The sequence below is a fragment of the Antennarius striatus genome, chromosome 1 (assembly GCF_040054535.1).
Source record: "Antennarius striatus isolate MH-2024 chromosome 1, ASM4005453v1, whole genome shotgun sequence".
Lineage (NCBI taxonomy): Eukaryota > Metazoa > Chordata > Actinopteri > Lophiiformes > Antennariidae > Antennarius > Antennarius striatus.
The window spans coordinates 10,517,441-10,532,490 of NC_090776.1; positions in this window are offsets into that span (position 1 = coordinate 10,517,441).

Here is a 15,050-nt window from a genome sequence, read left to right on the forward strand (position 1 = left end):
AGAGGGCTCTAGGCCCGTTTCCCACTTTCTCCCAGAGAAGCAGAGCTGCGGGCAGTTTCACAGTAAGACTGGAGGTTTGGAGTCAAAACTGGACTAACAAGACTTCTGCATGGAAGTCAGTTTATTTTAGATCAAAGTCAGTCTGCACAGTTTTCGTGTGTTAATATGTGAGTCATTAAGACTTTAGTGAAGACAGAATAAACAAAGTTCTGAGGGTGATGCAACAAGAGGTAGAAGGTCAAATCATGACAAAGGTAATGTGATGAAAAAGGAAAGCCACGGAGCGATGTCCCTAACCCCTATACCTAACCCCTAACCCTAACCCCAACCCTAACCCTAACCCTAACCCTAACCCTAATTCTAACCCTAACCCCTAACCCACCCCTAGTTCTAACTCTAACCCTAACCCCAACCATTACCATAACCCTAACCAGCAGTCTCTGTTGAGTGGCTAGGGAAAAAATAACAAGGCTTTTCAGTTTTATATATAGTAATGTTTAAAATGCATTCATTTAATATTACTGAGGGGCGGCACGGTGGTGCAGTGGGTAGCGCTGTCGCATGGCATGTCCGGGTTCGAGTCCCGCTCTGTGTGGAGTTTGCATGTTCCCCCCGTGTCTGCGTGGGTTCTCTCCGGGTTCTCCAGTTTCCTCCCAACTCCAAAAAATATGCAATTCAGGTTAATTGGCCGGTGTCAAATTGCCCGTAGGAGTGAGTGTGTGTGCTCGTGTTTGTATGTATATGTGTAGCTCCGCGGTAAACTGGCGTCGTGCCCGGAGTTTCCCCCACCTCACACTCTATGCCTGCTGGGTAAGGAATAGGTTAGAATAGGACTGTTTGGGTGGAGTCAAGTGAGTGGAAAGAAAGCACAAATTGAAACACCATTGGTGGGTGTTTTCATTATTGCAGTTTAGCACACAAATCAGCATTAGGGATCCACAGCTGCATACCACATTAACAGCATCATACACACGATACACTGATAGAAACATACCACACTTGGTTTGTAACAGCTGATCCCAACAGGAAAGGTTCTGTTCTCACTTTGCCAGCACTAGATTAATCTGTCAGCTGATGGAGGTGTGTGCCTGAAACCAGTTCTATTTTAACAGTTTGTGTACTGGAGGTCTAAATAAACTAGATATATGGGTGGTGTAAAGCTTTAAACACATAAAGGTCATAAAATAAATTGCTTTAAAGGTGTGTGAACGGGAGACAGAAAATACATCAACCACTAAACCACTGCTGGCACTAGTACTACATGTCCAACAACAAAGACTCCAAACTGACATGACCTAAACCCAGTAGAATCACAGCAATTTTAAATTTAGCTTTCTTTTTTTCAGTTCCAAACACTGTACTCTTCACTGCTTTCTATCACAACCAAACAACAAATGACGTGTTTCCTTTTTTTAATCAGTCCATGCACTACCTCATCTCACCGCAAGGTGTCAGATCTTGTCAACAGATGAAGCAGAAGTGGGCGTGAACAGGTACTGGGGTGGCCAGGCCACTAAGCGATTTTTGTTCATGCGTCTTATATTTAGCATGTATTAAATGTTTTGAAGCTCATTGTTCTCAGATTTTGATTTATTGGCATTGCTATTCTTTCATTCATGGCCTTCATTCACTTATCTCTCAGCAGTTGTAGACCAACAAGCATGGATGTCTTTCTCTGCAGCTCTTTGATGAACTGGTACTTTATTCAGTGTGATCCCTGCCTTTTACTCTATTGCACTCTGCTGACCCACGACTGCACACCAACTTCCAGCTCCAACCTCTTCATCAAGTTTGCAGATGACACGACTGTGGTGGGTCTCATCAACAACAATGATGAGACAGCCTACAGAAATGAGGTGAGCCTTCTGGCTATGTGGTGCAAGGACAACAATCTCCATCTGAATGTGGAGAAGACGAAGGAGATTGTTGTGGACTTCAGGAGAACATGCACCCAGCATGCTCCACTAACCATCGACGGTGCTGCAGTGGAAAGGGTCAGCGCCACCAAGTTCCTGGGTGTGCACATCGCTGAGGACCTGTCCTGGGACTGCAACACCACATCACTGGCCAAAAAAGCCCAACAGCGCCTCTACTTCCTCCGCAAACTGAGGAGAGCAAGAGCCCCACTCCCCATCATGCTCACCTTCTACAGAGGCACCATCGACAGCATCCTGACCAGCTGCTTCACTGTGTGGTACGGCGCCTGCACCGTTGCCTGCCGTAAGACCCCGCAGCATATCATCAGAGCAGCTGAAAAGATCACTGGTGTCTCTCTCCCTTCCCTCACAGACATTTATAACACCCACCTCACCCGCAAAAACCATCAACATTGCAGGTGATCCCACCCACCCCTCTCACAGCCTTTTCAGCCTGCTGCCATCAGGTAGGAGACTGCAGAGGCTCAACTCCCTCCCTGCTCTGCCCCCTGCCATAGCTTTGAACTCTACTCTCACTCTGCCCTGCTCTCTCCCCAGCACCTGAATACCTATCTCTCAATCCCCCCGTCAACTCAGGGACTGCACACACGTCACTTCCCCTACGGGATTAAAAAGTGTATAGAGATGTTAACCATCCCTTGTGTTTCGTCAAACACTTTGTGCTGTACTGTCTGATGTACTGTCTGTGTTGTACTGCCTATTGTGCTGCCTGTGTTGTCCTGCCTGTGTTGTCCTACCTGTTTTGTCCTGCCTGTGTTGTCCTGTGTTGTCCTACCTGTGTTGTCTTGCCTGTGTTGTATTGCTTGTGTTGTACTGCCTGTGTTGTCCTGCCTGTGTTGTACTGCCTGCGTTGTACTGCCTGTTGTACTGTCTACCGTGGGTCAGAGAGGACTGCAATTTCATCTGTGCTGTATGTCGTATATATACGGTACACTTGACAATAAAGCTGACTTTGACCTGGACAACTATAAATGTATGAAGACTGTGATTGACTGACATCACCTACACTTAACATTCTTCTTCAGGGATATTGTTCCAGGTTTTCAGTCCAGCATATTTAAGATGTTGTTTAATCCTCTTTACCAGGTAAAATGACTGCCAATTAGGTTTAAGTCTGGAGATTGATGTGGACAGTCTAAATCCCTTTTCCGTTTCTTTCCACCCATAAACTCCTTGGTTGTTTTGCTAATGTGTTTTAGGTTGTTGTCTTGCTGCATGACGAAGGATCTCTTAAATTAGCAGACAAAATATCGCTTTAGACTTCTGAGTTCCTTTTGCTGCCAAACGTACGTGTTACATCATCAGCAGAGATCAATGAGCCTGTCCCAAAAGAGGCCATAGAACATCACGTTTCACAGATGAGCTTGTGAGTCTGGGATCATGAGCAGATGGTTTCTTCTCCACACACAAGCCTTTCCATCACTTTTATGAAGAGTAATTTTTGTTGCATCAGACTATCAAACTTTTTAGTAGAACTCTGTACGTTTTGGTATATTTCAATTTAGCCTTCCTGTCCTAATTGCTAGTGAGTGGTTTGCATCTTCTGGTGTAGCTTCTGTACTTTTTGTACCTTAGTATTCTTCAAACGGTGGCTGTTATGCCTTCACCCTGCCCTCTAGTGGCTGTGATGTCAATGACCATTTAAGGTTTTGCCATCTCAGCTCTCATAATAATTCTATAATCAATGGTTGATGTTTTTCTTGGTTGTACGATTTGACTTCTGTTGATCAGGTTTTGTTCTTCCTCAAGATGTTCCAAAGGGTTGTACTGGCTATGGCCAATGTTTGTGCAATGGTTCTGAATGATGTGTCCTTTCTCCGTATCAGAATTGTTCACTCTCTGGTTTTCATGTTGTTTACTCCTTTTCAACTATAAATGCAGCCTGCACAGAAACAGTCACCACTATTTGATGTTTGAAAAATCCACGTGATTGGACAAATCTGGGCAACAAAAAAAAACCTGTCAGTCACATATTCCATTAATGTTGCTCACTTGTTAAATGGAAGGGTTCAGACAAAAGGCACTATCTTTGAAGTATTTTTAACAGATTTAGATGCAAATGCCTGAAAACAGAAGCTGAAATGTATGTGTGAGTCTCTGAGGCAGAGGCCTCTGACACATTATTAATAGTTAGTGTTCTGTTTCGTCTGTTGAATTTCAGTTTTTAATTGTTTTTGTTATTCAATCAAACCCATCAACCATCACAGACTTAATTCAACTTGCTGCTCTATATATAATTCTATATTTACTTTATGTCCTACTGCTGCCCTGTGCCCTCCTCTTCCAGCTCCTCGTCGCTGCTGACTTGGGAACACCATGGGATCCTCCAGTCAGAGCTAATGGATGTGGCCGGGGAAAAGGAAGTTTGGGGTTCCCTGTTAAAGCTGCTGCCCCCACGACCCGACTCTGGATGGTGCGGATGAAGATAATGATAAAGATCAAGATCAAGATGAAGGAAGAGACTGATCCCAATTTTGCAGTTTTTCTTAGTGGCACAAATGAAACCATGAAAGGAATGAAGTTTGAAAATGGAAAAAAAGGGAGAAAATCTTTACCTGATAATTCAGCAAATCTTCTCAGCAAACTCCACAGAAGATGTCAGAGCTGGTGGATATCGGCTTGTTCCCCAGCCAGTCCACTTTGTGCAAGGTGGTGAGTTTTGTGAATACCTCTTGCGCATGAAAAGCATGTTATTGCCTTTCCTTGTTGATGCGTTTGTTATGATTAATTTAGATAGATAGATAGATAGATAGATAGATAGATAGATAGATAGATAGATAGATAGATAGATAGATAGATAGATAGATAGATAGATAGATAGATAGATAGATAGATAGATAGATAGATAGATAGATAGATAGAGAGATAGATAGATAGATAGATAGATAGATAGATAGATAGATAGATAGATAGATAGATAGATGACAAATGACAAAGTTGGAGTACAGTGGCTTTGTAAGCATTGCACACAAACACAGGCAGGCTTTATTCTATGTAAAACACATTAATATTACATTAATATTAGTGCGGCCAACCCTCCACATGTCTGTGGTTTTCATATGTACTCCTTGAGGAAAACAACTGTGAACCACGAGGCAAAAATCCTTATGTCCACTCAGTCTAGCTTGAATTCTGTGTTAGTAAGTTAAATAAATTAGCAAGCAAACTAAAAATGCTGTAGACAACAAAATCAACTAATAAAATAAAATAAAATTTCTAATCGACAGAAAGCAAATACTTTGCATTCATATCCTATTTAAACACACTTCTTGTATGAGTTTATGTTTATGTTTATTTATTTGACATGGATATAACAATCACATTGCTCATTTCACAGTTGCACAACTTGTAGATGCACCCTTTACAGTGTGTTAGCACAAGTGCTAATTTTCACCACTTGTCCATGGGAGACTTTTCTAAAAAAGAAGACAATACAAATAGAAAAACAGTATCACAGTTCTGCTGTAGTTTTTTCACTGTCTTCATCAGCCCACACAGCCAGGAATAATGTCAGGACTTACCCCTCCCTTTAACACAATAAAAGCCCCCCCCCCCCCCCCCCCCGAAATGTACATATATAAATATACTGTATGTATGTGTGTGTATATGTCTGTATTTATACTCTCTTAAAAATAATTTCAAAAATAAATAATAATAGTATCGTCATCATCATCATCATCATCATCATCATCATCATCATCATCATCATCATCATCATCATCAGCAGCAGCAGCAGCAGCAGCAGCAGCAGCAGCAGGAGCAGCAGCAGCAGTTGTAATACTCAGGATCTTGTCACTCAAACAGGAGGTTCACCCCCACAGACGTGGAGGGTCTCTTAGAGATGATTCAGCCACCCCCCCCCCCGCCCTCTTACCTTTCACTTCCTCCTCCAACAACATCTACTTGTCCAAACCCTACCGACATCCCCAACTTAATTTACTAGCCAGGCACCGCAGTGAATCAGCATCAGGCTTCTCCCATCATTCCTGCTGGTATACAGATCCAGCAACAAGTGTGATCGGAGGTAACTATCTGGGATATGCATCACAAGAATGTCACCATCAAGATCAAGGTCATTGCTCGAACTCAGTTTTACTGGTCACCTGATAAATCCAGAACCGTTTGAAAATTGTTCAATGTGGTTCACAGTAAAGACTGTCAGCATTTCAGATGAGGGTTATCACAGCTGGCTAACAACCCTGTCTCTTCAGGGTACCTGTCATACCAGTGGCTTAAGACTGAACCAGTAGGGGCTTACTTCTACCCTGCTGCTCATCAACAACCAGTAAGATCCTAGTTCAACACACTCTAAACCAATCATCTCTGGCCATTTGCTCGCAGGTCTGATCACCTGTCCTGTGTGTGTTTGTGTTTCCATTACAACATTGTGCTATAGATGCTACCTCCTGGACCGATTACACAAAACCCTCATCCTGTTAGTTTTCTGTAACACTTCAATACAAAGACACGAGTGAATAAAGATGCTGAGTCTCTCTCTCTCTGTTGCCATACACTATTTCTCTGATGTGAAATATCTCTGTGAACACAGGAGTGAAGCATTTACTAATAGCTTAACACGTATCCGCCTTCTCTTCATTTTTCTTTCCTCATAGAAAGAAAAAGCGTATAAAGCAACACAATGATGGCCAGCCTTATGCGAAAAGACTGCCAAATGCTTTTATGGTCTTTAGAAAATAGCAGAGAGCAAATGTCATGGCTGTGCTGAAAAAGTCTGACAGCAGGAGGATCATCAAGTCCTAGGAGAGACTGCCAAAATGCATTAAGATTGGGTCTACCCTTAGACTCTTGATTATTTAGTTGGTTGGTTTGTTATTCCTTCAAAAAAAAAAAAAGCAAAACCAATAACCCTGTCAACCTTCTAAGCTGCCACCAGAGAACACTAGAACCCAGCAAACCCTGCCAACCTTTTATCATGCTGCCATGGCATGTTTTGTGAGTGTACAACTAGTTTGACAAACATTAAGCATCAAGTTGACATTTTATACAACCTGGTTGAGCAACACTTAAGAAAAAGGTTATAATTTTATCAAATGAACATTTATCAACTCAGTATTCATATAATTATGTTACTAATAATAAAATTATTCCACGGTTTGAATTTGAATCTCTTATTTGTAATTAATCAATCAATTAATTTGTGTCGCTGCTGTGTGTTGCTATGGTGATGCTACAAGGGCCACCAGCATGCCTGCTGCTATATAACGTATAGCAGCACCAGCCACCCCCTGCACACCACCTTCTCCCAGCAGAGGAGCACCTTCAGCGGCAGACTGCTGTCACACAGCGCCTCCACAGAGAGGCTGAGGTCTTCCTTCGTGCCCCGTGCCATCAGGGGGTACAATGACTCTCTCAGGAGGAGCGGGGGGGAGGTGGCGAGGTCAGCATGCGGTTGAATGGATTTTATTTAACTTTATACTGCTTATATTTTAATCTTATACTGCTTATATTTTAGTTATAGTTTAGTATATATCCTGTTAATGCTACATGTGTGTGTTAGTGTAGTGTATGTCTTGTGGTATGTCCTGTGATGTCAGTGTTTTTTTTTCCTGGTGTTTATCTAGTATTTATTCATTATGTAATGCCTGAGCAGCAGATATGTGTAATTTTCTCCGGGATTAATAAAGTATGTATTTATCTATCTATCTAGTACCGGTAATCTAATTCTACTAGAAGATGCTTCATAGAATGTTGCATGTTCAAAATTAAATGTGCTGCTATTTTTTACTTCCTAAGCAAGTAAAACATCAGATCTGGCATATTTTTAACATTCTTTTAAGAATTCTGAATGTGTGAGTTGTAAATAATATTTATTTAGTATTCTGTCCTGCAGTCCTGTCATAATCAGCTTCTTTTTTGAAAGCATAAACTGTGGAATGTAAGAGTTAGTAAATAAGCGTATTTATGAAACCTGGATGCCGTGCCAGCTTTTTTCAGAAGCATGTGTTTTGTTTTCTCTTCATTCCAAATTTGTTGATTTAGATGGTCACTTTATCACAGTCTAACAATTCATTACTGGCTTTTAAAAGTCAATTTCACTGAGAAAATGTCCAGCCCCATGTCCCTTAATTAAATTACTAAAGAAAGATGTGTTCTTTCATATAATGCGGAGAGCTGCATGAACAAATACTGAGGGTCACCTACTTTCCAGCCATAAACACATTTCTGATGCTTTTATTCAACAGAACTCTTCCATTTGTGAACATTGACGAGTGTAATAAAATACACCAGGAGTCTCAGTCTTGGTAGCCATATCACTAACATAATCTTAAACTTATTTCTGTTCCTACTTGTTTTCACAGCAGGAAGTCATCACCTTCTTCAGTAACAGAAGCTGTGAGAATGATTCTGAACGATGTTTTGTTTTTGAAAATTACCGTATCCTCTCAGCCACATCTTAAAGGAGCTGTTCCAGTTAGTAAAATTGAATACATGAAGGCTAAAATGAAACTACCGAGCTAGCAAAACAAACAAATAAACAATTGTTGCATACACATTGGATTCATTTTCAGTACTATATTTAGAAAAAAAAATAGTTTTATGCTGGTCGTATCATTTTACTTTATTTTATTCATCCACCACACCTTAAAAGCTGCTCCATGAAAATATTGTTCGACATTAAAATTTTCCCTGGTGCACAAAGGTTGGATGGCCACTGCTCTAGAGAACATGTAATATGTTTTTTAAAATTGTATTTTAAAACTCAGTGAGTGTCCTGTACAGTAAAAATAACCATCAGCCTTTGTCAGGATGAATGTCAGGATGAATTTGAATGAGCTTAACCAGGTTGAGGGAGAGCTGCTACAGATGGCACTGAGAGAGTCTGATATCCACGCAGCACCATCTGCACAGAGGGGTTCAGACTCACCTCATGATGACACACACATAGATAGTGTGTTAGCAGAGATGACGAACCCTAGAAATTTAAGATGTTCACAAGTGTAATTTTAAGTGTGTGATTGTGTGTGATTGTGCCATACAGCAAAATAACCCTGTGTGTTTTTTCTTGTGAACAAATTCGTGATAAACATGGATGAAATTGTTCAGAATGAGGAGAAAATGGCTTTGAATCTGTTACTGAATCAATGCGAGAAAAGTAGGATGTACAGAAGTATTGGCCCCCAGTTCTCTCAGCTCAGCTAAATGACTCCAGAAGTCCTCTGATGACTTCTGAATGATCCAACGTTGACCTAAATGACAACAATGACAAACACAGTGCACTTGTGTGTCACTTGGTTTCACATTTGCACATCCTACTTTTCAGTTTTTTATTTGTAAACACAATATAAATGCTGCATAAATATGGTTCCACTTGATTGTGTCTCACATGTTGATGACTCTTGAAAAATATTTTCAGTTTGTTATCTTTAAGTTTGAAGCCTGAAATGTGGCAAAATGTCAACAAGTTTTTGGGGGCCAATACTTTCGCAAGGCACTGTATGTATATACTATATATATATATACATATACATGTATGTATATATATATATATATATATATATATATATATATATAGTATATACATATACATGTATGTATATACTATATATATATATATATATATATATATATATATATATATATATAGTATATACATATACATGTATGTATATACTATATATATATATATATATATATAGTGTCCCTCTCACCCTTTCAGGGTGGTATCTGTGTGTCATCCTCAAGCTCGGGTCCTCTACCAGAGGCCTGGGAGTCTGAGGGTTCTGCGCAGTATCTTAGCTGTTCCTAGGACTGCGCTCTTCTGGACTGAGGCTTCAGATGTTGTTCCAGGAATCTGCTGGAGCCACTCTTCCAGTTTGGGGGTCATTGAGACAGACAGACAGCAGTCTGTCATCACAGACAGCATCACAGACAGTCATCACAGACAGCAGTCTGTCTTCAGCGGCAGACTGCTGTCACACAGCGCCTCCACAGAGAGGCTGAGGTCCTCCTTCGTGCCCCGTGCCATCAGGGGGTACAATGACTCTCTCAGGAGGAGCGGGGGGGAGGTGGCGAGGTCAGCACGGGGTTGAAAATGGATTTAATTTAATTTAATTTAAATTTAATTTTATACTGTTGTATATATATATATATAAAATTTATTTATTTATTTTTTATACTGTTTTATATTTTAATTCAATTTTATACTGTTTAGATTTTATTTTATAGTGTTTATATTTTAATACTGTAATATTTTAATTTTTTTACTGTTTATATTTTAGTTATAGTTTAGTATATAAGTCCTGTTAATGCTGCATGTGCCTGTCTGTTAGTGTAATGTATGTCTTGTGGTATGTCCTGTGATGTCAGTGTTTCCTTTTCTCCTGGTGTTTATCCAGTATTATTTGTTAAGTAATGCCTGAGCAGTGGATATATGCAATTTCCTCCGGGATTAATAAAGTATCTATCTATCTATCTATCTATCTATTGCCCCAAGTGCTCCTACTACCACGGGGACCACATTAACCTTAACCTTCCACATCTGTTCCAGCTGTTCTTTCAACCCTTGATATTTCTCAACCTTTTCGTGTTCCTTCTTCCTGATGTTGGCATCAGCTGGAATCGCCACATCTATCACCACTGCTCTCTTCTGCTCTTTGTCCATCACCACTATGTCCGGTTTGTTAGCCAGTAGCTGTTTGTCGGTCTGGAAGCTGAAGTCCCACAGGATCTTAGCCTTGCCATTCTCAACCACCTTTGGTGGTATGTCCCATTGGGATTTGGGTACTTCTAGTCCATACCGGGTACAGATGTTCCTATACACTATCACAGCTACTTGGTTGTGCCTTTCCATGTATGCTGAGCTGGCGAGCATCTTACACCCTGCTACCACATGCTGGACTGACTCTGGGGCTTCTTTACATAGCCTGCACCTTGGGTCAGATCTACTGTGGTAGATATTGACCTCTATTGCCCTTGTACTTAGGGCCTGTTCTTGTGCTGCCATGATCAGTACCTCTGTGCTGTCTGTCAGCCCAGCTTTATTCAGCCATTGGTAGGTCTTCTTGATATCAGCCACTTCTTCTATCTGACGGTGGTACATGCCGTGTAGGGGCTTGTCCCTCCATGTTGTCTCCTCCTCCTCCTCCTCCTCCTCCTCAGGTTTCTGCTGTCTAAGACATTCACTGAGCAGTTCATCTGTTGGGGCCATCTTCCTGATGTACTGTTGGATTTTTGATGTCTCATCCTGGACAGTGGCCCTGATGCTCACTAGTCCTCGGCCTCCCTCTTTCCGCTTAGTGTACAGCCTCAGGATGCTGGACTTGGGGTGAAACCCTCCATGCATGGTGAGGAGCTTTCTTGTCTTGATGTCTGTGGCTTATATCTCCTCCTTTGGCCAGCTTATGATCCCAGCAGGGTATCTGATGACAGGCAGTGCATACATGTTGATGGCTCGGACCTTGTTCTTGCCATTCAGCTGACTTCTCAGGACTTGCCTTACTCTCTGGAGGTATTTGGCTGTGGATGACTTCCTTGCGGCCTCCTCATGGTTGCCATTAGCCTGTGGGATTCCAAGGTATTTGTAGCTGTCCTTGATGTCTTCTATCCTGCCCCCTGGTAGGTCAACCCCTTCAGTTCTGATCATCTTGCCTCATCTTGATACCATCCGGCCACATTTGTCTAATCCGAATGGCATCCCTATGTCTTCACTGTAGATCCTGGTGGTGTGGATCAGTGAGTCAATTTCTCGCTCATTCCTGGCATACAGCTTGATATCATCCATGTAGAAGAGATGGCTGATTGTTGTCCCACTTCGGAATCGGTATCTGTAGCCACTCTTTGTGATGATGTGACTGAGGGGGTTCAGGCCTATGCAGAACAGCAGTGGTGATAGTGCATCCCCTTGGTATATGCCGCACTTGATGTTAACTTGGGCAATTGGCTTGTAGTCTCCAGGGTTGTCTTCCACTTCCCCATTGAGTTCTTTGATTAAGGCTCTTAGTGTCCTGTTGATCTTGTACAGTTCCAGACATTCCAGTATCCACGTGTGTGGCATTGAGTCGTAGGCTTTCTGGTAGTCAATCCAGGTGGTGCACAAGTTGGTCTGCCTATTCTTACAGTCTGTGTAATGCTCTGTCCACCAGTAGCTGGTGCTTGGCTCACCTGGTGTTACTACCAACTCCTTTCTGTGCCCCGCCCATATATTGATCCGTGTGCCTAGTCATCTTAGCCGCCATGATTCCTGACAGGAGCTTCCATGTTGTACTGAGACAGGTTATTGGCCGGTAGTTGGATGGGGTAGATTCCTTCTGTGGGTCTTTCATGATCAGGACTGTCCTGCCTTCAGTCAACCATTCTGGGTGCGTCCCATCCCTTAGCAGCTGGTTCATCTATGCTGCTAGACGCTCATGGAGTGCTGTCAGCTTCTTTAGCCAGTATGTATGGATCATATCCAGGCCCGGTGCTGACCAACTCTTCATCTTTGACACTCTTTCTTGGATGTCTGCCATTGAGATGGTTACTGGTTCTTGTTCTGGGAGGCAGCTGTGGTCAGTCCTCAGGTCCACTAGCCACTGGGCATCAGTGTTGTGTGATGCTTCTCTTTCCCATATGCCCTTCCAGTATTTCTCCACCTCAGCTCTTGGTGGGTCTGGCCAGATGCTATTTCCCTGCCACTGAGAGTACACCTTTGCTGGTTGAGTGGAGAAGGTCTTGTTTATTCTGTCCTTGCTGTATCTCTTCAGTCGGGTAGCCAGAGCCGTTAGTCTCTGTTTGGCAGTTTCGAGTGCTTCAGGTATGGAAAGCTTGCTGTATTTTCTGGGTGCCCCTTTATTCACCATGTTCCCCTTCTGTAGCTCGGCTAGCTGGCTGACTTCTCTCCGTGTCGCCTTTATCTTGGCCTCTAACCGTCTCTTCCATGGAGGGTCTTGTTTGTTATGCCCTGTGTTGATCTTATATCCCAGCATCTCGAGGATTACTGTTGCTGTACTGTGGATCAGCTTGTTGGTCTAAGTTCCCTGTGGGGATGGTTCTTATTACAGCATTCACATCGTCTAGCAGATCTTCTGAAGGTACTTGACAACTTAGCTTCGGTATTTGTCGGAGGCTCCAGGTTTCCATTTGGGTCACGATCTTCCTTCTCAGGTCAGCAGCTCTTGTATTGAGGCTGTGTATGTCTCTTGGGGCTTGGTACCCAATCTTGGATTGTGGGGGGGGGGGGTATCCCCCCGCTGACCTGGCTCCCCCTTGCCGTAGCATTGTTGTAGTATTTCATCGATCTCTAGTTGTAACAGCAGTTTTCGGTTTCGGACACTGGGCTAACAGCTGTTTCTTTGTTAGCCTTGATTGTGGGTTTCGAAGCATCCATTGGTCCCACATCCACCCCATATATCCCATCTCACTGGGATTACTCGTGTAGTAGCATTCCAACAACTCCATATTCTCCGCCCTTGTCCATGTGTGTCTTGTTCCAGTAACCCATTTCTCATCAGATTGCCCTGGTTCCCTAGCATCTGACACGGACCTTGTTAACCCGGGCGACGTCCGAGTCGGTATGACTCTGTCTTTGTGTTGACTCATGTTTGAGGTAGGCTGGTATAGCATTAAGGGTCTTGCCTAAGGACCCTCACTGGATAGTGTCCGCCATGTCTGGGGTTCGAATGCAAGAGGGCTATATAGCTATATACAGTATGTAATGTGTATATATATATAGTATATATACATGACAACATTCAGAAGGTTAGTGTGTTTTTATTTACAACACACAGCACAGTTAACAAATCTTTTCTGAATTGTTTCTGTTAAAGCATATTCTATAACTTTTAATTCTGTGTATTTCTGTCTAGGATGTCTATGAGTTCCTCATCAGCATTCAATTTCTTGAAATGGCATTTCTCAGACCTGAACATGGCAGCAGCTACGAAGGGACTCGAACACACCTGCCCTGCCCATACTGACTTTGACTGTACAAAGACTTGCAGTGATTTCCTACTGAAGCATTTCATATGCTCAAATCTATAAAACAGCGCACAAAAATATCCAGATTTCATCCTTGCAAACATCTCAGCTAACCCATTTCTTATTTCGATTCCATCCGGCAGAAGTGTGACCTGGACCACTAGTGTACCTGTGGTGCTGCACAGTCAAAGAGCATTTTACAAAGATTACATTCACAAAAACAACTTTAAACATAGTTTTGCTAGATATATATAAAAAATTTCAGAACAGAAATATGTCAAATACAAAACCTGCAGTCTAATTAAATGTGTCTTCATTTGTAGTTAACTGTGAGTAACTGTTCTTCTCAAGGCTCACTAAAGTCTGGTGAACGTCATTAACCATTTGGGCCTTTCACTGGTTCTGATAAGTGAATATTGAGATTTAGAATGGATTGGATTTTAAAATGCAATGCTAACAACTGTGTCCTCTCCTCTCAGATCACTACATTTGTGATGGTGCTTACAGAACTCGTAATAGAAGTGATGTAACGGGGACTTGGCTCACGTACAATGACAAAGGTCAAGGTGACCAACTGTGAATCTGTCTGCCAGAAGCGTGAGTACAGGAAGCCCAGTGCCTCAGATACTCAGCTTGATCAATGATAAATATATAATAATCAATCTGCCTTGTCCCTTCTAAGTGGGGCATTGACCATATTTAATCTGACTTAGGAAATAAGATATGACATTGATTTAAAATTCAAACAATAATGGAATCACTTGACTCAATTTAATCAAAACTTTAATACTGAATATTTTGGAAGGCATTAATGATGTGAATCATAAAGTTAATAGAACATCATTACAGATAGATCCAAAAAAGTATTGGACTATTGCGCCAGAGAACATTTTGTAAGTTGTGAACACTTCAAGTATTCACAGCTCATAATGCAGGGTTCAACTGTTCATTTCATCAAGTGGGTAAATTTATGGACACCATAAAGCCTGCAGCCTCTGGATGCCGGATTGCCAGGGATTGCCAGGTAATATCCCAGCCATCTCAAAGGCTTCTGAATGACAGCAGGGGAAGCAGAAGAGTCCCACACAGAGGCTATGAAGAGATGGAGCTTATTAGGTTTATGTAGGGCTAATTACAGGACTGGGAGAAAGACTCACTATCTGGAGGTATGGTAATATCATTAACGCTGAAGAACGG